The 26175-nt window shown below is 38.5% G+C and overlaps 1 protein-coding gene across 10 annotated transcripts in view; it reads right to left on the bottom strand.

The window, feature by feature from the left end:
• LOC129722415 (protein prickle-like) overlaps window positions 1-26175 on the bottom strand; it is a 209595-nt gene that overhangs the window by 91247 nt on the left and 92173 nt on the right. For 2 of the 10 annotated variants that reach the window (XM_055675838.1, XM_055675839.1), the window contains one exon: window positions 21763-21800. The exons of 1 other annotated variant lie outside the window; for it this stretch is intronic. The gene's annotated coding sequence lies outside the window, so the exon portion shown is untranslated. Of the gene's footprint in view, window positions 1-12996; window positions 13106-13126; window positions 13885-21762; window positions 21801-26175 lie in introns of those variants that run through there. 7 more of the 10 variants (XM_055675830.1, XM_055675829.1, XM_055675832.1 and 4 more) reach the window with 7 other exon arrangements.

The raw sequence follows: 26175 nt of genomic DNA, 5'->3' as shown, positions 1-26175 counted from the left end.
TATAATTTATCAAACATTGATCTGCAGGATTACGCTCAATTATGAGATTAGAGTGGTTTTCAACGGTGCATCTTTTCCATTCAGTAACCTATCACAAGCGCAAAACTGTTCGATTGGACTTGGTTGGCAATGCCGTGAAAAGAAATGGCTGTAACTTTGGTGGTTTAGGAAAAGGCGTAAACGGAAAAATTACAGCTGCGCTGTTTAGTATTTTGCTTTATCGAAAACCGCAAAAAACTGCAGCTCTGCTACTAATTTTATACCTCCATATCTTGATGGCCCCGGTTTTTCAGTCGGACTTGAACTAGTTAGGATTTATAGGATTGACATCGTGAACATCTAATACCCACTCGATAGTAGGTAATAAATCTCTGTCGAGTCACGACGGGCTAATTTTATACCTCAGAAATCCGGGCATTCCATCCTACGCGATTCTTGCATTTTTTTAAATTCATCTACATAAGCCGTATCACTCTTCTTGTGATTAGATAGACGGCAGGCAAAAGATTGACACACAATTTAAAAACATTTCTCTTAGTCCGATGTCGCGACGCGACGCCTTCCTGCCGGCCGTGTTAATCGACGATGGTGAGAAGAACTTCCCGCCGTGGCCGTGGACGCGCGAGAAGTCGTCCAGTTTCGCATCAACAGAACCAAGCCATTTGATATGATTGGATTCTTTTTTTTTTCTCTACTTTTACCGTGGCAAAATATTACGGCCTGTCAAGAAGGTAATAGTCTTTACGATCTCACTTACAGTCGGTATAAAATAAATCGCATCGAGTTCGCAGCGTACTTCAAAAGCACTAGCTAGCACCCAGGTTCGCCACGGAGAGAGCTGAGCTGAGAAGATAAGTTTTCGATTGGAAGCAATTATGTTCGAGACGCTAGTCTGTATTTTTCTGTCAGCTATCAAATAAGTACGTGGAATAACACGTTGAGAGCATGTTTCAAGCATGTCTCGATTACCTAATCCACCGGTCGACGACTGGGCAGTTTATTGACTAAAAAACGGTATATATATTTCTGCGAATGAGGTCAAACGCACACTCCAGCTCTGCTGGAGAGGGATGTTTAATAACCAGGTGCTTCTGAAGTTTGGGCAAACTACAAAACGATTTTGATTGTTTTCCTTTAAGCATTTGCGTTTAATTATTCTTTTCTATTTATTTTTTCTCTCAATGTAAAAGGCTACGATTTTTCGTTTGTTCTCATTTGGAAGTTCAGATTTTTTCGTCGTGCAGTAAGTAGGAGAGGATGATTGGACTTCTAGAGCAGATCTACTTTTCATAAAATTGGTCAAATAGATGTGTTTTGTGGAAAAAATTAAAAATTGATTATATGGACTTTTACAAATCGTTCAAAATGTGGTACACAAAATAACAAAGAAAATTTACTACGAAGGTCGTACACAACCGTACGGTTCGAAGAGAAAATGCCAACTACCAACATTTGCACTACGATGCTGTTTTTATGCCTCACACTCTTATCAGTCGTACAGAACTGTACAGGATACGGTGGTAGCGATGTGCTTCCGGTATCCGTACCGTGATGGTGGCTGCAAATACCTCTTCAGTATAAGCAATTGCAATTGACATAGTCTTCAGCAGAGTTGTTCACTATTTATTTTCTATTTTAATGGAAGTTTTGTGATTAATTTACTTCGAAGTGATAAACGAATTGATTTTTTTTTACATTTTTTGCATATAAAAATCCACTTTGTTTGGCAAAGTTGAGGAACATTTTTTAAGAAACAAGTTTGCCGAAAACGCCACATTTCACTCTGCTTATTTAAATAATATTTCATGTTGCTATCATAGAATGGTCCTATGATCATTTTTTATCAATTTCAGAGTGGTTTTCAACAATTTATCAATGTTTCACAATGTTGTTTTCTATAGCAAAGTACACCATTTCACCAGAGAAAATTTATTTATTTATTTAATATTTAGATTCTTAAATTACTGAATATTTTTATTGAAATAAAGCACTTATTAACTAACAGATATCTACAAAAAAGGATAAATACCTATGTTTGGATTGTATGATGTTTGACTTATATATTAGTGTAAAAATAGTTGCTTTTGCGGATAACTTTCTTCGTTAAAATTGTGTGTTTTGCTATAGCAGAACACTAAAATAATTGAGAAGTTGTTTCTTATAATATGTGCCACAACTGATTAATTCCACAAAAAACGGGAAACCAATTAAATCGATCATTTTTGATTCAGCTGAAACTTTGCATAGACGTTTCTATAGGCAAAAGATGCCATTTTTTTTGCTATTGGTTTAATTTTTTTGGAATACGACTCATTTTTGAGAAGCTAATACACTTGAAAAAAAATAATTTATTTTTTGAAAATAAGTCAAAAAAAATTAAAAATTAAATGTCTAAAAAAGCTTTTTTTTAAACTTTATTTGTTTTCATAAATACTACAAAAGATTACCTAAACAATGCAACCAGTCAGATAATGAAAAAATCAAGAAATAAAGTTAAGATTTCTTGAGAAAAAAAATTTTTTTTTTGGAAGGGCATATTTTTTTTTGGAAGGACAAAATTGTTATCTACAACTTTGCCGAAGACACTATGCCAATCATTCTAACCGTTTTGGCTGTAGAAATATCCTTAATTTCTAATCGAGCATTCAATGGGAAATTGCTTGTAGATAATAATTATGTCCTTCCATAGAAAAATGTACCCTGTGAAAAACAATCATAACTTTTTTTTCCTGATTTCTCCATGGTCGGACTGGTTGCATTGTTCGGGTAATCTTTTGTAGTTTGAAAAATAGATTTTTTTGAAAATGAGGTTTTTAGATATTTTATTTTTAATTTTTCCTTTAACTTATTTTCAAAAACTACATATATTTTTTAAAGTGTATATTTATTTTAGAGTGACAAAACTATTATAAACAACTTTGTCGAAGACGTCACACCGATCAAACAAACGTTTTGGCCCTAAAAATATACGTAATCATCAATACCTTCCCAAAATAGCATTTTTCAATAGCTTCTCAAAAATGAGTCTTATTCCAAAAAGTTAAACCAATAGCTCAAGATTGCATCTTATGCCTGAAGAAACGTCTATGCAAAGTTTCAGCCAGATCAAAAATGACAATTTAAGAAAAATAATAAAACTGGGATTTTTTTGTGGAACTGCTCATCTTTGCCGAACAAAGTGAGTTTTTATAAGCAAAAATGAGAAAAGTGAAATTCCATTCTCACGTTTACATTACTCAATCACAAAATTGCAACTTCTAGAAAATAGAAAATAATTATTGGAACAACTTTGCTGAAGACACTATGGCTCTAAAATCGGTTTTTTGAACCAAACTAATTTCGATCATGTTTTTGCAGCTCTGTTTAGTAAATTCTTGTTTGGTAGAGAAACACGTAAGATGCATAAAATGCGACTATGTGTACCAATCTGCAAATCCTTGTATGCATACATTGGGAAAAACACATTCTCTATGATTTTATTAAAGCTATAAAGACCACTTAGAATAGCTTAATTTAAAACTCTATACTGAATTTTATATGACTTGAACGTGTCATGTATTTTTCGACTTCATATAACATATTAATTACACTCAAGTCACTTTTGACGCGGGTGATACGTGCCGCGTAAAAAAAAAACGCGTAAATTCCGGAATCCGCGAAAAAAAAACTCGCGTGAATTCTGAAAACCGAGTAAATAAAAACCGAAATCCGGAATCCGCGTAAAAACCACGTAAAAAGCGATTTTAGTGTACAAATAATAAGTAGCATAGGCAAAATTTTGTTGAAATTTGAATTGCTGTAGCTTTGCCAAATATTATTCGATTCAAATAATTCGAACACCATTGAACTGGAAAACTTGAAAAGGTTTAATTTTCTTCTTATATGTAGATGTGACATAGGTCACCGGATATAGGAAATATTCCTGAGGTCCGGTAGGTATGTCATATCTGTTAATTTTTGGATGGATTTGGTAATGGATTTGGTAATGGATTAGCATAGATGACAAAACCATTTCTGAAGCGAATAGTTCATCAAGATCCGGAATCGACCAAGAACTCATCGAGAAATGGCTATTTTCCATCCGGAAGTCCCCAGAGGAACCTGTAGAAGGGGACATTCACATTTTTGCATCAAAATATGGCGTGTGACATCTCTATCTTCAGGATTTTTCATCAGGAATCTTTCAAAAGACATATTTTTGAATATAGTCCTCATTGGCCACTTCCGGAGCAAGCTGGATGCCCCGAAAGAACCCGTAGTGGGAGACTTTGCATTTCTGCAACAAAATATAGCATGCGACACCTCTATCTTCAGGATTCTTCACCAGAAATTAACCAAAAGACATATTTCTGAACGCAGACTGCATTGGCCACTACCGTAACAATACCCCGGAGAAACCCGAAAAGAGGACATTTACAATCCTGCATCAAATTTAGCGTGCGACGCCTATGCATTTCTGCAAAAATAATTGCTTGCTCTATTTAAATTCTAGTTTTCTGAGTTTAAACCATAAAAAGCTCGTACATTTCAGTTATCTAACACCATATCATTTATCACATTCCATACAGCGCACACTGAGAAAAAGTAGGAGGGTGGTATCCAAGGCATGACTGCATGGCTTAGGACTACGGCATTTTTCCATATTTCGATGCTCCGGAGTAATCGTCCTCTGCCGATCCTTCGCACGCTTCTGGGATTTGCGCTTATATGACGAGAAATTTCGAGGATTGAGATTGGGCAGAGGGTGGAACGCAGCAGAATAGAGAATAGAGAATAAAATAGATGTATTAGAGCGAGTAAAACAACAACAACAGCAAACCGTTCCGAAGTCAGATCGGTTGTATACTTCAGTGTCGGCTGTGCTTTGCTCGGTATGGTTTGGAAAATCCATGTTATATATCATTTTTTCCAATAGTGTTTCAATCAATAGGTTGTTTTCGATAATCTGATAGTAAATTACTGGCATACAACTCAGACGCGCTGAACCCTGACCAATTTTTCCATGGTTGAATTTCTCAATTTTCGAATCCAGGCACTTAACTTCCAAATAGACGTAGTCCTACGTCAAAATGAACCCAAATTCCCACTAAAATAACGCCGCTGAGCTGACAACCTGAAATATAGCATTTCCTATATAGAATTGGTCAACAAATCGATTGGTGATGGTTTAATTCTGTGCAGGGCACGTGAAAACGTCTATTTTGTCCCTTTCCACCCTATTTTTGCGTGTTTTTGGGTTTCCCCTGCCGTAGCTATCATTGCAGCTGAATTTTTAGCGCGAGAATAAACAAAACCCACGAATACTTAAGCGGAAGACTCAATAGAGATGGTCCCACTTAGTTCCCGGCGCTAGAAATGGTATATTTCTCCCCGTTTCTCCTCAATTATGTGATTTTCGTGCTAAAACGTGTATGACAACAAAGGCCGCTCAGCTTACTGTTCGAAAGTGAACTTATCATAAATAAAAAGTTCCAGAAAACCGAATGGGAATTTTTTCCTTCAGATCCAAGTCCTGTTAGTAGTATAATTATTACAGTTCACCTGAATCACTTGGTATTCGTTTCATTCGCTTCGACACATTAGTAATTTTATTGTGGCATCAAATACTTTCAGTTCTGTGAAAAAGTCGGATTTTGTGCCAAATCATCGTCATTTGAGAGAAGTGTAACATAACTCATTTCATCCAAAGAAAACGTCGGCTTAAGCGAGCCGGAAGTTTAAATAAAAGTTGAGGCACTAAGTGAAACAACGTACCGTGATTGGTTCTTTCGTTGTTAAGATGGTAATTCGATGCGTGAAGGAATACCAGAAACCTTCGAAGATGCGAAATTGGGGGAATTGCTCAATGAGGATATATGCCAAACTTAGGAACAGCTTGGTTCGGTAATAGAAATTATGTAACAAGTCATTTTCAAGCCATTTTAAAGAAAAGAAAATAAAAGAAAATTAGTTTACGTCATCACCTAGCTGCGAAGGTTTTACTGTGTATTTGGGAGGATCAGGACGGTGTTTTCGAGATTACGATTGCGATTAAGCCAAGCGCTGCGCAAAATGTGGCCATAATATAAGCTGAGGCACGAACAAGTTATTCTATTGCATAACAATGCTCGGCCTCATATTGCTAAAGTCGTTGAAACTTACACCGATACGCTGGAATGAGAAGTCCACTCTTAAATGCCATATTTCTCAAATACAGATCGGACTCGATTACCTGGAGACTCGATTTTCCGGATTTTTTTTCTGGTGTTCGTTATTTTTTATTTTGAAATTTACATTTTACCATCCCTTCTGGCACATTTGTTACCATTTATGTCACTTTCGGCATTTTTGGGACATCTTCAAATTAAGTGAAAGTAATCAAAGTTCAATTTATTTTTTTGCTTCTCAAGATTTTACCCATTTTCGCTTCAGAAATAATTTCCGGTTACGTCACTGCATCACACAAGTAAATAAAAAAGAGGAAATGTGTAATTTATGTTCGTTAATAGCAAATTTGAATATTTTTTTCTGTGATTCGATTATCCGGAAAACTCGATTATCCGTAATGAATTTTTTTTATGTTTCGGATAATCGAGTCCGATTATTATTTATTCCGTTCGATTCTGTTGATACGAAGACATTAAGAACTGGTTTGATCGTGGATAGCCTCAAAAGGTGAACAGTTTTATCGTAAGCTCTGTCAGAAAGATGGAGCAAAGTTGTAGCTAGCAATAAGCAATAACTTTTCAACATAAAGTCTCATTCTAATTTAAAAACTAGCCAAAATTCAACATCGTTCCTAATAAGTTCCAGGCGGGGTGTTCTCGGGAATGTCGTTGAAACACAGGAATGTCGTATCGAGGATCGTGATCTTCTGTTAGAGTATCATACTACATCATCCCCCCGGAGGAAGAATGGTGTAACATAGTGAACCATTCTTCCCAAGTAACGAAATTGGTTATATCAAAGGTTTATAGTGCTTGATATTACCAGAACAGCACTATAAAACTTTAATATGAACAATTTTATTACTTAAATTATTTGATAAAAACGAATTTAATTATTGAAAGAACTCTTTCTTTTTTTCCTGCTGTGTTAATATTCTGTGATTTTATTGTTGCGTCATATACTTTTACCTGTTGGAAAATGTCTGATTTCGTGCCAAATAATCATCATTTGCGGAAAGTGTTACTTTCCTTGGAGCAAAGCAAAGCTTTAGTGCTACATTCCGACTCGGAACTTGACCTTCTGTTTATTTATACACAGACTTCGCAGCCGAATATTTAGTGTACAGAACAATTGCGGGGCTAGCGCTACGATCCTTCTGACACTAACAGTCTCTCTCGAGCTGAGACTCGAACCTACGACGATTGGCTTGTTAGGCCAGCATCGTACCTCGAGACCATCTGGGAGATTTTTGTTACTTTCCTCATTCCATTCAAATAAAATGCACCGAGAGTCAAAAAAGTTTACAACTGAAATAACAAAAGGAAATATTTATTTTATGGTCGTCATTCGCAAATTTGAATGATTTTTCTGTGGTTCGATTACCCGGAAAACTCGATTATCCGGAACGATTTTTTTTCCGGATAATCGAGTCCGCCCTGTATGTGTTCAGAACATAGGATGCGGCATAATTGGTTCTCGCAGAAATAAATCGGAATAGAATCTTTATTGGTATTTTACATTAAAATGGTTGTAATTATGTACGAATTATGAAACGCATAGAACCAATTTATTGTAGATTTCAAATGTTTATTTGTTCAGTGAGAGCCAAACACGAGGATGTTGCACCCGTATGGAAACTGTACAAGATAGACTGAATGTCTAGATTTTTGTTGTTGATAACTATCATATCATAAAAATATTTGGAAAGTATCTCAATATTAGAAAATCTTACTTATTTGACATTGCTTTATGATATCTGCCCAAGTAACAATTGTATAGCTACTTGGTTTTCTAACGGTTTTATCACAGCAATGAATATTACCAACAGTTTTATGGCGGTTAAACCCGTTGCCAAAAATAGCAAGTCGTAATGAACACTGATAGCTGTCAATAAAACTCTAATAAAACTTCCAATAAAACCGGCAAGAGTCAATGCGATTTTGCTTTATTATTGGTTTTATTATTACTATCTATTGCCCCTTAAAACCACTCCAGCTTGCTGTCATATAACATAGAAACCAGTTTTATTGCGGTCAATCAAATGCCCAGTTTTAACCTGTCAAACTTGTAAACAAATATATGCAGGCAATCATATACATACAGGTGAGGCAAAAGCGGCTGAGTTGGTTTGGTGAGATGCAGAATTCTGTCGCAGTCTCCGTAAGATGTGTGTAAAATGCTGTAGAGCATCTTGCAGCGCATTTGTGAACATTGATGACGTAGAACTCCAAAAATCTAATAAAGTAACACAGCAAACTTAGTACTTTTCGGTAGTTTTTTTTTTTAATTTTATCGCCAGTTTGTCTTGTTTTGGTTGAAAATAATTTCCTATGTCGTTAAATTATGCGTCCTTAAAAATAAGGTAGGGGCAAGACACTATTGATATATTTCGAAATATATTCAATATTCAATTAAACTAAGTATGTATCGTTGCATTTTTCGTGCACCTCTCTATTTATATCAAAATTTGTTGATTCCTCATTATCGTCGGTGTGATGTCAGATTTTTCATAAAAATAAAGTTGTCTAGGCCTCAGGGATTTACCATATTTTTCTCTAATAATGCAGGCATCCAACCTTTGCCGCACCTTACAACATATATATCATTGAACTTATTGCGGCTACGATTAATGCCAACTAATTACCAACCGCGCCATATTGATATTTTTGAAACTTTTTATAATCTTGAAACGAAAATCGAATCGTCGTCTGACTAAAAAATAAATTGAATATCCAAAGTTGATTTTGATCTATCTCTGTATTGAAGAACACGGCTAGATTTTTTTTCTGAAAAACTGAGCTGAAACAATCCAATTCATTTTTGCTAACAATGAGATCATTTTTGTAAGCCCGTACTATTTTGATGGCGCATAAATTTTAAGCGCCTATGATCTCAAAATGCACGACAAAATTTCATGCGCATATGCTTGAGAGCTACAAAACCTACCAAAAACCCCTCCTTATTCTTTATCTTTCTACAATATCACCATCAAACGAAATCGATTGCACGATGATAACCAACACAGGTGAAACATTTCTCCCGCGACGAGAGATTTCCTTATTAAAAAAAGTGGCGTGATGTTCTGGTGTGTGTGCAGGAACGGCACAACAAATAAACTTATTACGGTTGCTGTCAAGCAATGAAAAGTTGAATTGGACTTATTGTGGCAAGTAGCAGAGCGCAATAATGCAACCAAACTTATTGCGCTCTTAAAGAGGTAATGCCAGTTGCCTCTAGTATGCGGTACTCTTTCTATGTGGTTTTAAAGCAGTTTTATTGCCATTCTTATAATTGATTCAATAAGCTTGGCAAGGGTGGGCCACCTGGCTGTAAAGCAAACTTATAGCGGTTATCAGGAGTTCTGATAGTATGTTTTAGTTTTAACAGCAATTTTGCGAAATTGGTCATGAAAACCGCTAAAAGAATGCAATACGACTTAAATTGTTACTTGGGTGTGTTACATAAATGAATCAATCGTATGAAAACTGTACAGAGTTACCTACTGCACACAGGGAAAGTGAAAAATAAGCGAACTGGTCAAAACACCATGCCGGAGACAGGGAGATTGCGGGTTCAAATCCCGTCGGGATGCGGTATATTTTTCCAAATTTTTCCAGAAATGCGTCATTTTAAAAACGGCAATTTTGATGTTGACGACTGTCAGGGTAAAGGAGGACCTAAAATCTTCGAAGACGCTGAATTGAAGAAATTTCTCGATAAGGATCCATGCCAAATGCAGGGACAGCTTGCTTCGGTATTAAAAGTTACCCACCAAAGCATTTCAAAGCGATTGAATGCTTTGGAAATGATTCAGAAACAAAGAACTGGGTTCCTCATGATTCGAGGCGAAGAGACGTTGAGCGTCGCTCCAGTGGCAAAAAAGGAAGAATTTTCTTCATCGCATCATGACGGGTGATGAGAATTGGATTTATTACAGAGACCTAAAAAAAGCCTTGGGACTGTCCAGCCTTACGTTATCAGCTCGGCTCAATGTGCACGCTGCGAAAGTTATGCTGTCCAGATTTAGGCGCTGGGACTGGAATCAGGAGGCCCGGGGCATTTGCCCCCTTTGCTCTCCCTCAAATCCGGGCCTGGTATTTAGTGGGACCAGATCGGCGAAACCGAAAAAAAAAACATCACTGGGATCGATATTACCTTAAATCAATGCAATGACACCGAGCATGGTGCGAAAAATGGCCACAGTACAAGCAGAATCACGAAAAAGCATGACAACGCTCGGCCTCATACTGCCAAAGTCGATAAAACTTATATAGAAGCGCTTCGATAGGAAGTCCTACCTTACCCGCTAATAGCCGCCGGCCCGCTATATTCGAGCTATGCCAAAAATGGGATAAATTTGTAGCTACGATGGGTTATACTTTCTTTATGATATTATTTTTTTCAAAATAAAGATGCATTTTTATTTAACAAAAGAGCGGGAAACCTAAGCATTTGAAATCTGTTTCTCATCGATAGATGCTCATGTTTTCACAGAATAATATTATAAATCAAATGAAAATTTATTTTGAATAGAATAGGATCATGAAAAATATTTTAATAAACCAGAAAGTTTCACCTTGTAAAAGAATGACTTATAATGGCATTAACCTATTATAAGTTTTATCTCAAGAATACTTCACCCGGCCATGATTACTGAATTTTTGTACTTTCAAAGAGATTTTGTGATGCGAGTTTTCAACACGGAATGCGTATTTTTGCGGTTTTTGAGGCAGATTTCAAAATTTACGCGTTTTTTTTCAAAGGATTTCGCAATGTACGCAGGTTTTTCTATCACGTAGTTTAAGGAATTTGAGCAGATTTTGGTTAAGTTTCCAAAATTTTGGCTCAGATTTCAGTTCAGTGTCAAATCTTCATAGGTTGGGTCGTAATTTCTTCGTAATTTGAATTTAGTCGAGATTTTATCCCATACTTGGAGATTTTTATGCAACAATGGCTATAATTAAATAAAACTTAACGTAATTACGACACAAGACCAAACAAAAACTTCAATCAAAGTTATCAAGATAGCACGGTTCAGCTACAGCTTTTCGAAATGTTTCCTAACAACCAGAAAGACGAAAAAAGGGAACAACACCTTTGGAGTCGAAATTCAAAATGGAATGCAATGCAGGAAGCCTGTGATTTCAAAAGTCAAAAGCTAACGAGCGCCTTTTTACTCTTATCATTATTACCCCAATGGCGATTTTGTCCCACTTTAGTGCCCCACCTTCTTTCAGTCCAAGGAAACGAGGAATCATTTGCAACGGTAGTAATTATCAAAATGGCAACAGCCAAACTGGCCACAAAGACACCCAAATGATTGCAAACTGGTATTGAATTAACACGGAAGGAAAAAAAACATTTTTGTGCCACTATATCGAGAGCTTCCATCAGGTGATTGAATTTTTTTATGACTTAACCATTTACTTCAGTAAAATCCTATCGTATTCGGTGTGGTCATAAATTTTAACTGGAGCACAAGTTGATCCCACTAACTATCACTTAACGATGCGCAGTATATCATCAATAGGTGTCTTCCAGGCCAAGCATTTGCATGCTTCAAAGTGATTAATGATCTACTTATGCTTACAGCGATTTATAAGGCAATTAAACATCCATTATTTAATCCTCTGCCCGGTTATCTACATAAAACGTGGGTTCGACAAGAACATGTCTTTTACTCACGTCAAGATCACGTTAAGCATATCCTGCCAGGTTTGCACTCAGCATGAACATGTACTTGGAAAGTCCGTTTAATCTTACTCCGTGTATTCCGGAACGCACCAACAAACAAGCCAGCAATTATCATACTGTGAGATGCATTCATTAAAGTCATTTGCACATTTTGAGGTTTCTCATAAAACGAAACATTTTCGAACAACTTCTTCTACTGATTTAGCTACGTTTCTCGCCCCGAAGGCCACAGACACGTTAGTCCCTGTGCTGCATCCTTCGAATCGGGTGGTTTAAATGTTGCGTGGCAGAGCCGGGCTTCCGAAAAAAAATATGGATGGCAGCCTTACAAGTCCTGCCTGCCGTGCAGCCGCAGCCAGCCGCAGGCCAAAGCCGATGATTATCCTGCCTTGCACCGGAGCGAGATGTGCATCTCCGAAGGAGGAGACCTCGGTGCTTCTGCGTTTTGTTTGTGTTTTTTTTGCTTCTCCACCATAATGCTAGAAGGCAACAAATAACTCTCTGTCCGAGTCCCAACCCGGGTAGCCGAAGTGATTATAAGTCGAAAATAAATGGTTCCACCGAAGAAGCTACTAGGGAAAAGTTGCGCATTCGGCACAAAATTAATTCAAGTCATTTGGGTCGTACCCTGATCACAGAGAGACGTGTTTCAAATACAATATTTTGAAAAGAAAAAGATCAGTTTTTGAGTAAAAAAAAGCGATTTGCAGAATTACGGCTGCTAATTTGTATGCCAGAAAGCACGCAACTCTCAACTGAGTGGATTACGCCGATCCGTCCCCCGTATGTGCATTCCGGACGATCGCCTAGAGCAATCGAGTTCGGTGTTTCGCCGTTGTTGTTACTTGCGCATATTTATAGTGGCTTATATACAACAGATCGGCCGATTTTCATTTTTTTGTTGTTGTTACTTGACGATGAGCATAAACCCAAGTACCCTCCTCTAGTAGGTAGCTACACACGTTGTTCGGTGGCTCGATACGGGGCCCGAATGCTAAACGGTTTCGGTTCGAGCTTTTTCGAGTGCACCTTCAGTTTTCCCGCGGCTATAAGGCGACCGCCGTTTGGTCGGTTTGGGGCCGGGCCGAGCTGCGATTTGTTCAACAGCAGACGGAACAACGACGATGGCGCATTTTTACAACAAACAGTTCGTACCTCTCCCTGTGGAGCTTATTACTGTTTTTTTTGTTTAATGAAAAGCACCAACAAGATGCCTACGGTCCACGGCACGAAAGACAAATACGAGACACTGAGGGAAGCACTAGTTTCCGCATAATTTTCTTACACTGTTGCTCTTCTCACTCGCCGGGTAATTATTCACATAATGGCACTTATTCCGTCGTCTTTTGCGTCAATGATCATTACCATAAAACTGTTTCTGCGAAGGTTTCAAACTATTCCGTTTGCTAGCACATTACGTAGTACAAACTGCCATTGCGAAGACGGTTTAGGAATTTCCTCCAGTTTAAATCGCTTCTCGGTGCGAAGCACCACAACAGACCCCCATTGACGGAACGATGAAACGAGCCACGCACGAGTAGCTTCGATTAGCCGCACGATGAAAAGGTACGAAACCTTTAATTCCTTCAAGAGACTGAGTTACAACTATTAATCATAATCAACTAACACAGCGAAAAGCTGGTAAGTCGCGCACTCACTCACTAGACGCGGGTAATTTTTCCCTTCTTTTCTGCCGCGCACTTCTCTTATAAACACAGCAAAAGAAAAGGCAAAACGAGTTTTCGATTGGAATTTTTCGAATTCATACACAAAAACCAAGAGCTCTTCACCGTCGTCGTCGTCGTTGTCGTAGTCGCACCGGTGTGTGGCAGCAAATGCAACCGCACAGAAAAAAAGCTCTTTCTCTCGAGACTTAAACGAACGGCGACTCCGATTGCGGCGACCGATAGCGTGATTCCCTTCCGAGCGCGAGTTCGTTTGCGCTTTGGCCGTTGAGCTCACTTAAGCGCACCTGAGCCTACTGTCTACTCTGTTGGAACAGCGTTGGGACGCGAAGAAAAAACGCAACCATTCACGACCGCGGCAACTGCGATACTGTCGGAGAGCGGCCACAGCGCACTCAGGTTCCATTCCCGATTTGAGCCGATTCCGAGAGAGAGGGAGACTCATCAGCCAACGAAAAAAAAAACATAATAACAGTGGAGACGACGACGCCGACGCTGGATGCGGTCACCATGCAGCCGTGTCCGTTCGGGCCATCAAACAGCATAACGTTTACGTTTTTTTTATTTTGGGGTCTCTTTTAGGACTTTGTTGTACCTATGTGCAGCATACTTCGTGACTCTGTCGGCATACACATTCTCACCTGTGCAACTGCGGTCGCATCCGCAAGGTGTGTGCGCGCGAGAGAGAAAAGCCCAGGGGTGAAGACGTGGGAACTTTCCTGAAGGCTCGTTATCGTTGACTGGTTTGATACAAAGAAATTCGTAGCGAAACATGTGTTTTACAACATTTTTTATCTAATTATCAGGAAGGGTTTTTTAAGCTTGACAAGGCATGTGTTTTCGTTTATAAAATCTGTTACATATATTTTATTCCTAATAGGAGAGTTTAAAAGATTTAAACCTACTTATAAGGAACGGGTGATAATCTCGCTAACTTTGTTCGTAATAATTTTATTCGACATAAATTCTAATATTTTGTCACCCGTTATTGAGGTTTACCGGACCAAGAAGGGCACTTCAAAATGTTCTTCAATATATCCATTATTTAAAGCTTTTGTCTTCCTAGTATACAACATATTATTTCGAGTACTTTTTGAAAATAAGCTTTTGACAGACCAGCTCAAAATAAACTCGTTCATATTGATAGAAGCTCTAGGCTTATGAGGAAACCTGATCGATCAAGTTTTAAAATTTACGATGAAAAAATAATAATGCGTATTTTTACAACCATTTTAAAACAATATCGAATTAATCGATTTCATAACGAAAATAAATTTGAACGTTCATCTGTTGTTTATTGAGTGAAACGATCCCCACGACTATCCATAAAACGTCTCATTCATTTTCATATGGTGCCTTAAAGCACTAGTGGCCTGTATGGAGATAAAAAATTACAACGTGTAGCTGCTATAAATATTCGTTAAAATGAAATATCATATTGGCAAAGAACATCGACCTGATTCCACCGAATACGAAGCGCAAACTTTGAAGCGGCCGAGTCAATGACGTAAAAGTGTGACCGGACAGTTCTGATCACTTTTTTTCTTTGGGTTGCTGCAATGAATCCATTTTTCATCAGCCGTGCATTCGATTAAAAAGACCACTGCTTTTTTGCTTTTTTGCCGCTGGAGCAGTTGCTCACAAGCGTCTCTTGTCTTAAAATCGTAAGGATACCAAACTTCTTATTATTGAATCATTCCCAAAGCAAGCAATCGTTTTAAAATGGTTCGGCGAGTAATTACTAATACCAAACCAAGCTGTCCCTGAATTTAGCATTGATCCGCATCGAGCAATTCTCCCGATTCAGCGTCTTCAAAGACTTCTGGCCTTCCTTCACGCAGACAGTCGTCAACATCGAAATCACCATCTCTACAGCGGTACGATGAGCAACATTTCCATAAACTTTTTGAACTCTTGATGCCTTTCAGCTGCCGTTTTTTTGAATGAAATGAGAAAAAACAGGATAAAAAAGTTGCCCTAAAGTTGAAACCAGTTGTCCTAAAAAGTTTACAGCCATTTAAACCATTCCTATGAGTTTTGGTGCCCCTACGTTATATCATTCTTCCTTCGTGGGGATGATGTAACATCATTCTCAATTTTTTACAACATTTGACCTGCGAAATATCCCGTTTAAAACTAAGAATAACACGGTAGTTTCCTTTATTTTCTAGGTCTGATATGTTCCTTGCGGATAATGAAAAAAAAATATTGCAGAAAAATTTTTCTTGGTGTATTTACTGCTCGCTTAAATAACTTTTGCAATCGGGAGGGACATGGCCATGTGAAATAAGCCAAATAAAACACAAGAGATGCTATGGATCCCCGCACATCCGCATGAAAAATGACATCCGCATCTACATCTGCATCTGTAACCACAAATCCGCATCCGCATCCGTATCTGCAGATGTCTAAAACATCACATTCGTAACATCCCTGGTCCATATAAATTAGGGTGGCGAATCGTTATATGGAAAATAACGAAACTTGATAGCAGAAAGCCAGAACCAAGTATTTTTTGTTTTATTTGGAGCCCTAAACAATTCTAAATTTATCGGAAGTCGATTGGTTGAGTCTCCGCTTGGCGTATTGCATTTCAAATTTATATAGAGATTTGTATGGAAAAACCAACGTTTTTGCATTTTCCGTTCTAAAGAGCTTAGAGTGGCTCAAACCATAGGTTTCATCACTTCAAATGGAAGGTGTTTTGTTGCTCAACAACTTCACCGAAGACATCAAAGAGCTAGGGTGTCCCAAAAAAATACTGGAGCTGTTCGAAGTTCCGTATGTCGAAGTAACCTCTGAAACACGTTGTAGATTCTACCTACGTCTAGAATATTGACCTGAATTTGTTTGTTTGGTCCAGCTGAGTGTATAAACTCGGTACGACAGGTTATTTCTGATGGAAATGCTACTGGTGCCGGTACATTGGTAATGTTGGCAGAAAACAAGATTTTCCCATATAAATTTTCATACAAATTTGAAATGCAATGCACCAAGCGGAGACAAAACCAATCGACTTCCGATAAGTTCAGGATTGTTTGGGACTCCAAAAGGAACCAAAAAAACTTGGTTCTAGAAAATCTATCACCTTTCCCCACCCTAATATATATGCGTGTTGAGAGGAGGGTAAAAGTATAAACATCCGTCACTTACCACGATGACAAAGTACTTTCCTTGCCGTTATAGTCGCTGGAGATGCAGAGGTAAACTCTGTCCCTGACAACAACGATTGTAACATTTTCTTTTTTCCTTATCCGTAAGGCCGTAGCCGGAGCCGTTATCGGTCTATACAAAGCAGAAGCTACTGAATCGTTGTGCATTGAAGATGATAAATTAATTCCAAATTAGCGTGTTAAGAGATTATGATACAATCTAATAATGGCCGTTACAACTACACGCAAAATATTTTTAACGCCTTTTTAATCGTATTTGGCAACGTTTTTTTTTTTCATTTTCAAGCGCTAAACAGTGAGGTGTGGCGATATTGCCTGTGAGCGACCTCAGGCGAGTTGACAGGTTAGAGCAAAGAAGAAAAAAAAAACATTGAGGTGAGCTAGTGAACAAACAGTGACATTTCCGAGTAGACATTTGAGCCTGAAGCGCTTAGAGATAGATTCTGCACATGTGTGAGTGAAGGAAACTGAATTGAACCTGAATGTTTAATCAATGTAAATGCCGCAGGTGAAGTCTTAGTAACACACACACTGCAGCTCTTGGTTGTATCTTTTCCTAAAAAAAAAGGATACAAGCGCTTAGCCATCCGTTATTTTGTTATTTTGGGTGTCTAATGCGCGCTCATAGGACACAAAATATAATAAATTCTTGCTCAAAAGTGACAAAATCTCCTTCGTTTAATTTAGGTATTCATTTGATGGAATAAAATCTCAGGAGGGTTGTGTGCAAAGCCACGACCGCAAGGTTGGAGTAGTATACTTTTACGGGAAAGATAACCCGGATGCTTGCGTGTCAGTTATTTTTTTCTAGTAAATAAACGTTGACTAATCAGATCAATCGAATTTTGCGCTTCAACAAGGATTAACCATTTTCAATAAAATAGTAAGTTGCTTGTCATGATTAGGGCTTGACAATTTTTATGCAGATAATGAAAATTTTTTGGATATCGTGCTCATGCCTGAAGGAAAAAATAATTCAGTACGTTCTGAGACACGGAGATAAAGTATTATAACTTTCAAAAATTTAAAAAAGTAAATTAACTCAAGAGAAAATATTAACTCTCCAATCATCAGGTTTTTATCTCACCCTGAAAAAGACGATTTGTTGCTCAATTCAATATCGGATAAGATACCGATCGCATCTTAGCGTTATCACTGACAGTGCGAATAAAGTATTCCTTGTGATAAAATAAACAGTTAAAAGCTGATTTAACACTCAAAACTAAACGGCTCACGTGTTGTCAAAATGAGTCAACTTTTCATTGAATGCATTTACTGTTGCAAAGTATATGATTCTGTCGACCGTGCTGGGAAGCAATCATATAACGACCAATCAGGGTCGAATTTTTCGTTTTGACAAGGCTTGACTAACTTCAATAGTACAATAGTTTGATTAATAAAATTACTTTTTCATTTTCATTTGGGAAGAATTTCAGAAGATTTTACAATTTATTGCTGCAAGAACGAAGGAAATCCATCGAATACTAACCGATTTATTAGCATTTGAAATTGGACATATTTTTCACTTTTTTCGATTTTCGATTTTCATTTCACATCCCTATGTAGCCGAACTTCCTGAGAGAAGTATTCTACTTAAAAAAAAACTAAACTGAGCATTGATTTGTAATTCGGGTTTCATAGAGGTTAAAGAGAGCAATTTAACTGAAAAAAAGGCAGGATAACTGGATAATCATACCGGCCTGTAATTTTTTGTGTGTCCTTTTGGCAATTTATTGTGTTCGAGGGGTGAAATTTCGACGAACAAACAAAGGCAGATGATCGAGATCTCTCCATGGCAGTGTACAATAAATCCTTCTAATAAAAAATTTCTGGACGCGCTCAATTCCGAGTCCGAAAATCATTATGTGGGTCCCATACAGGCAGTTTTCAAAATTGAGTGTGGGTACCAAAGAACAGTGAAGTGTCGAAAGAAAGTGTCATGGTCAATGAACTTATTCCCAATTCTAAATATTAGATCAAGTTGATTAGCTTTGGAGATGATCAGTAAAAAATGCTGCCTGAATGATAGTTGAGTGTCCAACAACACACCAAAATCACTGACAATGTCGCTACGTTGTAAAGATGTACGAGCAATGCGATAGTTGTGTAATTGCCATGGCATCAGTCATTGAAAAAGGCACTCAACGACTGAGGCCTCTCGTTTGGTTTGAGAAGTTTTGTATTTTCCTCGTACAACAAACGTGTACAAGGTGGTAGATTTTTTGTAACATCGTTGATGAGTAACGAAAAGAGGAGCGGTCCAGAAATGCTACCCTGTGGAACACAGCTGTTACTAAACTACGTGGATTGTGATGATCCCAACTCAATAGCGATCAAACGATTACGTAGGTGAAAAAATAGTCATTTTATCATTCCACAAAGTAGTTCAGTACGATCAAAAGCAGCTTTAAAATACGCATAGACAGCATCGATCTGAAGGTAAAATGAGGTGAGTTCCAATAGATTGGTAGATACAGATCTACCAGGAAAAAGCCCGTGCTACGCAGTAGAAATGTAGTTTTCCACACTAAACAAGCAAAGAAAATGAATAATAGCTTCAAAAACTTTGGAGTAACATGACAAACATGAGATTCCACGATAATTCTTCACATTTTGTTTGTCATTTTTCTTAAATACAGTAAGGTCTTGTTTACACGTTTTTACGACGATTTGCCGAATAACGCGGTTGCTTTAGGTCGTTTTTTTTTTTTCAAATAACGCGTTTTTTTACGATTTTTCTTCCTCGCGTGAAACAGTTACAGTAAGTAACAGTAACGGTTACAGCCTATAGTAGGGTGTTTTTTACATAGTTAAATTTTTACACGTTTTTTCTGCACGGTACGTATCCATTGTGTAAAAAATACTTTACTGTACTGGAAGCATAAACGGCTCTTTTCAACTTAGGGGAAATGGATGTCTCAGCAAGGAAAGATTGAAAATAGTGGCTAGCGGTGATTCTACACTCAAACAAGGAAGTAAGCAGGTTGCAGATGGCTTTAACAACTTTTTCGTTTGTAATTGGAAAAATTCCAGCATTGAATAAGTTACTTGGAATAGGAGCCATAACTGCTGAAATATAGTTAGAAGAAGTGCTCGGCAAACAAGTCGCATGTTTTGTTATTCGTAGATGCTTAACAGCTCAGCAAAAACATACTGAATGATAACCCTACCTTCTTACGCTTCGAATTGATATATGAAATTCGAATAATTTAATTCTTGTCATAATTGTCAAACTGCTGGAATAAAAAGCAACGAAAAATTGAAAACGGCAAAATTTTAGAAAAACGTTTAAAAAAATTGAAGTGTTCAAATAATGATAAAATAAGTCAAAACTCTCGAAAATATCCAAACACAAATAATGTCAAAAATATCAACAATATCCGCAGAAAATGATAAATGGTACGAAAATTCCAATCTCGTGGCATACGTTTCAGTTTTTGTGAAAGTTGAATCTAATCTATGTTGCTCATCATTCGCTGTTATAATTCCGAATTTCAATTAAACGAAAAAACAAACACAAAATTTGATATTCCAAAATGGATGGATGTTCATAAACGATATAAAAAATTTCTAATTTTCTCATGAAAGTGCTTCTCTTTCATTCAATGCTTTTTTTATTGTGTATATTAAATTTTACTTCCATGAATTCAAATCTACTAATAAATTCTTCTTCTTCTTCTTTGGCTTCATATGACCGAAATTTTATTTTATAACCGATTCGAAATACTCGATGAAAAATTAAAAATTTGTTGTGCAACGTTGACGTTTTACATAGGGGTATTGAAAACCTCTGAGTATCTCTGAGTTGATAAAAAAGTTAGAATGTTATTTGTTGTAAAGCTCAGTTGCGTAATATAATAATTCAACAAAACTTGTCAGGGAATCAGGTACAATATTAACAATCTGCCTTTCAACCCTGCTATTAACCATAATTTCAAACCGCTCATTCGGTTTCATTCGCTCCAAGAAACCGAAACGCGCCAAACACCGCCGCGGTAGAAACTGAAGCGACTTGCCATCCGTTCGTCCGTCAATCCATCCACGAAGAAGCAGCACATGTTGCACCGTTTTCCATTACCTTTATTCTCTGTCGACAATGTTGTTGTAAACCAAGCCGCCGTCGCCACTCAGTTTCCGTATTCCCCTTCGAATTTAAATGGTCAACGGAATGGTTGAACGTTCCATAATTGCCTTCTCACGACAGGTACCTTTCGATCGGGTCCCAGGATGCTCCCTGTTCTACATTTCTGTTGTGCCGCCGCAAAGACGGAAGTCGGACAAAAACTCGAAACGGAGGGAAAGAAGGATGTTTATAATTTCTAGCCAAGGGGCGGTACGGTCGAGCAACTTTTATGAATAAACTTCTGCCTTTTATGTGATTGTAATGATAGATTGCAGCGAGCGAAGCGAGTTAGGGATGTTTACGAAGTTAAGTGGAAGCTTGGCAACACTGCGCACGGCGAGAGCGTCGATGTTGTGCCCAGTTGCCTACTTTCGAACAGTTCGGATGGAGTTTCACCTTGTTTGTTTGCCTACTTCACTGGGTTGTTCACTGTTTGGGGCTGGAGCTGGTGCCTCATCGGCCAGAGTGCGGTGGAGAGCGAAACGGTTCTGTACGCAACGTGCGATGGGGATCCAAGCGAAAGGTGAATGTTTATTCAATTTTTATCGTAACAGCTTTTATTAGCGAATTTGCCACTCGGTCGTTCCGAACCGAACATATTAAGTCCGAGCTTGAGGTGGAAACCTCAAACGGACGGCGCAGCGAATTATCATAATCTTGTGCAGAAGCAAATGGAAATTAGTTATTTATAGAGCGAAAAGGTGAACATTCTGTTCTGTCGGCAGGTTGTAAATTTTGGGGGAAACGTTCCCAGTCCCATTATAATGTTTGACAATATTTTACGGGATGTTGTCAGATTGGAATTGGGGTGCCCCATTAGACTGGTTTCGCTTTTATTTCACCGCCCGCCCGGGAGGGAGCAACGAAACGAAAGTGATAATGTTGAGCAGGTTGGGAAAGATTGGCGTTGTTTGAAATTCAGCACTGTACTGGTACTTACTTATTTGTGAATGTTCATGGAGAATTTTCGCTGCTTACCTGAAAGGAGAAGAAAAAGTTTCATTAGAATGTTTTTAATAAGTTTCAAGTCAATTTCAATAGTTTTGACATTTTTTACTTTTTTCAACAACTAAGATCTTATGTATTGATTTTAAACACTTATACAATTCAAAGCATTTTTTTAATCAAGCATAATTCTGTATTATATACTCTAAAACATATATTTATAATTATATATGTAGTTATTCGTAATTTGGAATAAATTTACTTAACTAAAGATACAATCAAAATTCGAATGAATTTGAAAGATAATTTGATAGTACTAAATGCTCATAAATTTACGGTTTCTTAGTGCAAATGGATGCCAAAAAAAATATAAAGCAACAATGCCTTAATAAATGAAATATTCAGACAATTGTGATTAAATTCAAACAATTAATAAGAGAGTACTTAAGATAGGTAAAACTTTTGTGGCAGACCATAAAATTCCTGCCGTCAAAAGAAATAAACCATCACGAGCGAAACAATGGAGGCCACGAAGCTCCAAAAAATAGCACGCTTCCAGTTAACGATTAATTCGAACAGAATACTTTTTCGAACAAAAAGAGAACCTTGACGGTTTAAAAACAAAATTTATCTGATTGTATCGACTATTAGGCTCTCCGAATCAATTTCAGTTGAGGACGCGGGGAAACATACACGAGAACACGCGGTTAGTCCATGAAAAATTGAGAATTCATTCAGAACGGCTAACGAGCAACACGAATCCTAACTGTAACGCACTTGCTTTCAACTCGAACTATTGACCGTTGTTAAACCTCCAACCGTTGGTGAATCGTTAAAAAGCGTGACGAAAGGCTGTATAGCTTGGTTTCTCCTTCTGAATGGTATTCTCAATGTAACACCTTTAAACGTTAATCAAATTTGCTATCCACCCATCCATCTATCCATCCATCCCTTGTAAGGCCGTCCGAATTCCTAGAACCTAAATAGGCAGTTAAGCTAAGCGGTAGCACGAAAATTACAGCTATAAACCGCTGGGTGCCTCTTGATCGTGTTTCCTACCGCTTTTCAGCGAACCAAACAGACAGAGATTTCATTATCTACCAAAACAGTGAAAGGAGAGGGGTCTTTCATGATGTGTTTAACCGGAACATTCAGGCAGCGCAGAGTTCATTACAGAGGAAATGATGTGTTCTGTGGGATTTAAAAACTCATAATCCACGCGTGTGAGCAAGAAGTGGGGGGAAAAATAGAGCGGGAGCAGCCCATACAAACCCGTTAGAGCGGCAGGCGGAAAGTCAGCCGTGCTCGAGTTCGAGTTGAAAGCTAGACCATTTATCAAAGGGTCTTTCCAAATGAAAACCTGCGCCGCGCGTGTCTCGTCTCGACTTTAATGTTGCTAGAGTGGAAACTGCAATACACCAGGGGCCACCAAGTCGGCGGTGGTGCTGGTGGTGGTGATGACGGTTGGGTTGCATCCTAGCGCACATACCATCAACAACATACAGCATGCGGTCAGCTCCCCGATGGCATAGGAAAATTGCGCCCGAGAATCATCAAACGAAATAGCAACAACAACAATAATAATAATAAAAGCATTCAACTTCAATCGGGTTTTTTTTTCCACAATTCCTTTTTGCACAACAGAGCATTATTTCGTACACTCCGGAAATAGTGGAGAGTATAACCGCGTGCCGGCAACACAATTACACCTAAACCATGCCGTGAATCGGTCGGAGCGAATTTGATGACGTCGTCGTCGCGTTGACCGGGGCTTCATTCGACGAACGAATGAATGGAAACACAAGAGGAAGGTAAGGATGACGATGATAATGACGATGATGATGATACACACCACAAAGCTAAACGCAGTCAGCAGCACCAAAAATACTCCTACAACGGTTAGCTTGTACTGTGTTGAAACGGTGCGAAGGGAATCGAAGAAGGTGAAAAAATGCGCGCAGAATCAGGAGCCGGTGTTGAGGGCCGGATTGGTGTGTGGTTGCGGAGGGTGGGTATCGTATCGCATTTTATACGATCGGTTCTTTGTTCTTAAGTTTTAATCCAGCCAGCCGTTGGCACTGGCTGATGAGGTTGTGGCTCTCGTCCCGGTAAGGACAGTGACAACCACGAGAGTTGGAACCGATAAGGGCTTATATATGTTAAGGTTTTTTGTTTGTTTACGTTTCAAAGAACCTGACGGAGGACTATGTCTAGGGTACATTCTATAAAAGTGAAAATGAAATCGACCAAATATTACGTTAGATTTCGGACCATAATAACTGTATGACCACAGGATAAATAAATATAATTAGTAGGTACCTATATTGAATTGAGAGCTTCGAAATCTCACATTCAATGCTTGGAATAGAATTTTGAGCAGAGACTTCAGTCAAGCAAGCGAAAAGTAGTTGATATTCGAACGAACGAGAGATTCACACCGCTATCGGCACGGTAAAAAAAATTTGTCAGAGCATGCTGTATGAGGGATAGAATAGAATGGAATAGGTGAACATTTTGTACTCTGAATGCTCTTATTATTCGCCTTCATACAGTTCTGTCACTTTTTCCTAACTCTGATTGATGAATTGATAAAATGTTGGTGAATTACGGTACGTTAGTTAGCATCGAAATAATCATTGCTCAGGAGCGAAAATTAACGAGATGTTGTTCAATTTACTCAAACCATGAACCAATCACGTGCAAGCATCCCTATCACAGACGTCATAAGTAGACACCAACCGTCTCTTGTGCTATCATGTTGTAAATCAGTGTCAAAAAAAGCAATTGACAAAACCTCTCCTTTCTAAGGTCAAGAAACGCTTGTTTCTACGAACTCAGACTAATTTTACGTCAAGAAACCTAAAATAAGCTAAGTCATTTATGGATGTTCCCTTATTAATAATAATAAGATAATGATGTCTTATATCATATAACTGTGAAAATCAATAACATTTTAATGTCTTCCCAAGCTTTAGGGCAGGCTCAAATTTGTATAAAAAGTCGTCCCCAAGAAAACATCTCGGGCTTAGTCGGTTTCGGGTTTCAATCAAAAAATAATTGGGTTCTTTACAATGAACGGTCAAAAACTACGTTTCGACAAGGCTATTTTCCCTTTTATTTTCTATTTCAGGAAGAGGGAAAACTTGCTGCTAAACACCTGAGAGACCTGGCGTGTCGGTGGTCAACCTGTCGCCCGCTTTGCAACTGAAGGACTATTTAAGAGGCGGCTGCACAAACCGCCCTTCATCTGGACTTATCCGCAATTCAGTTACCGTTTCCGAGAGGGATGCGGTAGGGGTCTGATACGACATCCTACAGCGACTCAGTGACCGCTTGGTATAGTAGCTGCTGAGTCGCGTTTTAGTGGTTCAGGTTTGCGTTACCCTTATACCCGTGGTTTCGCAGCCGGCTTACCGGTTAGGCACCTGGAACCTCCCATAAAGTGTTTGGTATCCCGTTTTCCGGAACATATCATGCACTTGGGAAACTCCCCGCAATCCTTCGCTGTATGGCCTGCGCCACCGCAACGCCTGCATAACTGGCTCCTGTCGGGCCCCTTGCAGGTCCAGGATTCACGTTTTCCCCCAAAGCACCAGAAGCAAACGTCTGGTTGTTGGAGTACACCCAAAGGACATACTGATCGGACGAACTTTAGCTTGCCTTCCTTTAGTGCCAAGTTCGCATCTACCTGGTTCCCTGCTGGACCCTTTCGGAGACGAATTGACTCAGTGGCCAGCTCCTCCACGCACTTCTCGGTGATTTCATCCAGATTTTCAAGCTGGAGAGTCACCTTCGAGGTGAGTGCCCGAATCTGCACCTCTTTGCCAAGCACCTGCTCGGCTACCGTCTTGCATCCTTCCGGAGCTCAAGAATTATCTCGCCAGTGCGAGATCGACGGATGGTCCACACATCCGCCCCTAAATCCTTGAGTTGGGTTTCGCTCCTCATTTTCTTCTAGACTTCAGATTACTTCGACCCGTCAGTCTCAGCAGGGTTGATATTTGTTGACACTCTTGAGTGAAAGTGAAAAAAAGCATCCATAAACGTTATTTTTTTACAATCCTTTCAGAGTTCTCCCTTCCCGCTTTTTGCATGGAAGTGAACTGTCAAAACACCTCATTATATTTCATGCGATGGAAGCAAGACAACAAAATCAGTTTATCAGTTAACGAAGATTGTCAAGGCATCGGTCAGTGTCAGTGAAAAAGTTATTTTGGTTGAGTGGACTGTTTGTTTTTCTTTTTCGCTTTGAAGTGAAGATCATTTGGTTGGATTTGTCGTCAAATTTTATTCCGTAACCGTGAACGATGCGCGCGATCTATTTCATCTGAGTATAACAGCACGTTACTAGGACGACTAGTGTATCTGAAAGAGTGCTGCGATCATTGGGAGTGAAAATTGAAAATGA

The sequence above is a fragment of the Wyeomyia smithii genome, chromosome 2 (genome assembly GCF_029784165.1).
Source record: "Wyeomyia smithii strain HCP4-BCI-WySm-NY-G18 chromosome 2, ASM2978416v1, whole genome shotgun sequence".
NCBI classification, from domain to species: Eukaryota; Metazoa; Arthropoda; class Insecta; order Diptera; family Culicidae; genus Wyeomyia; species Wyeomyia smithii.
Note: the sequence above shows the minus strand (reverse complement) of the source record. Positions and strands in the feature narration are given on the sequence as shown.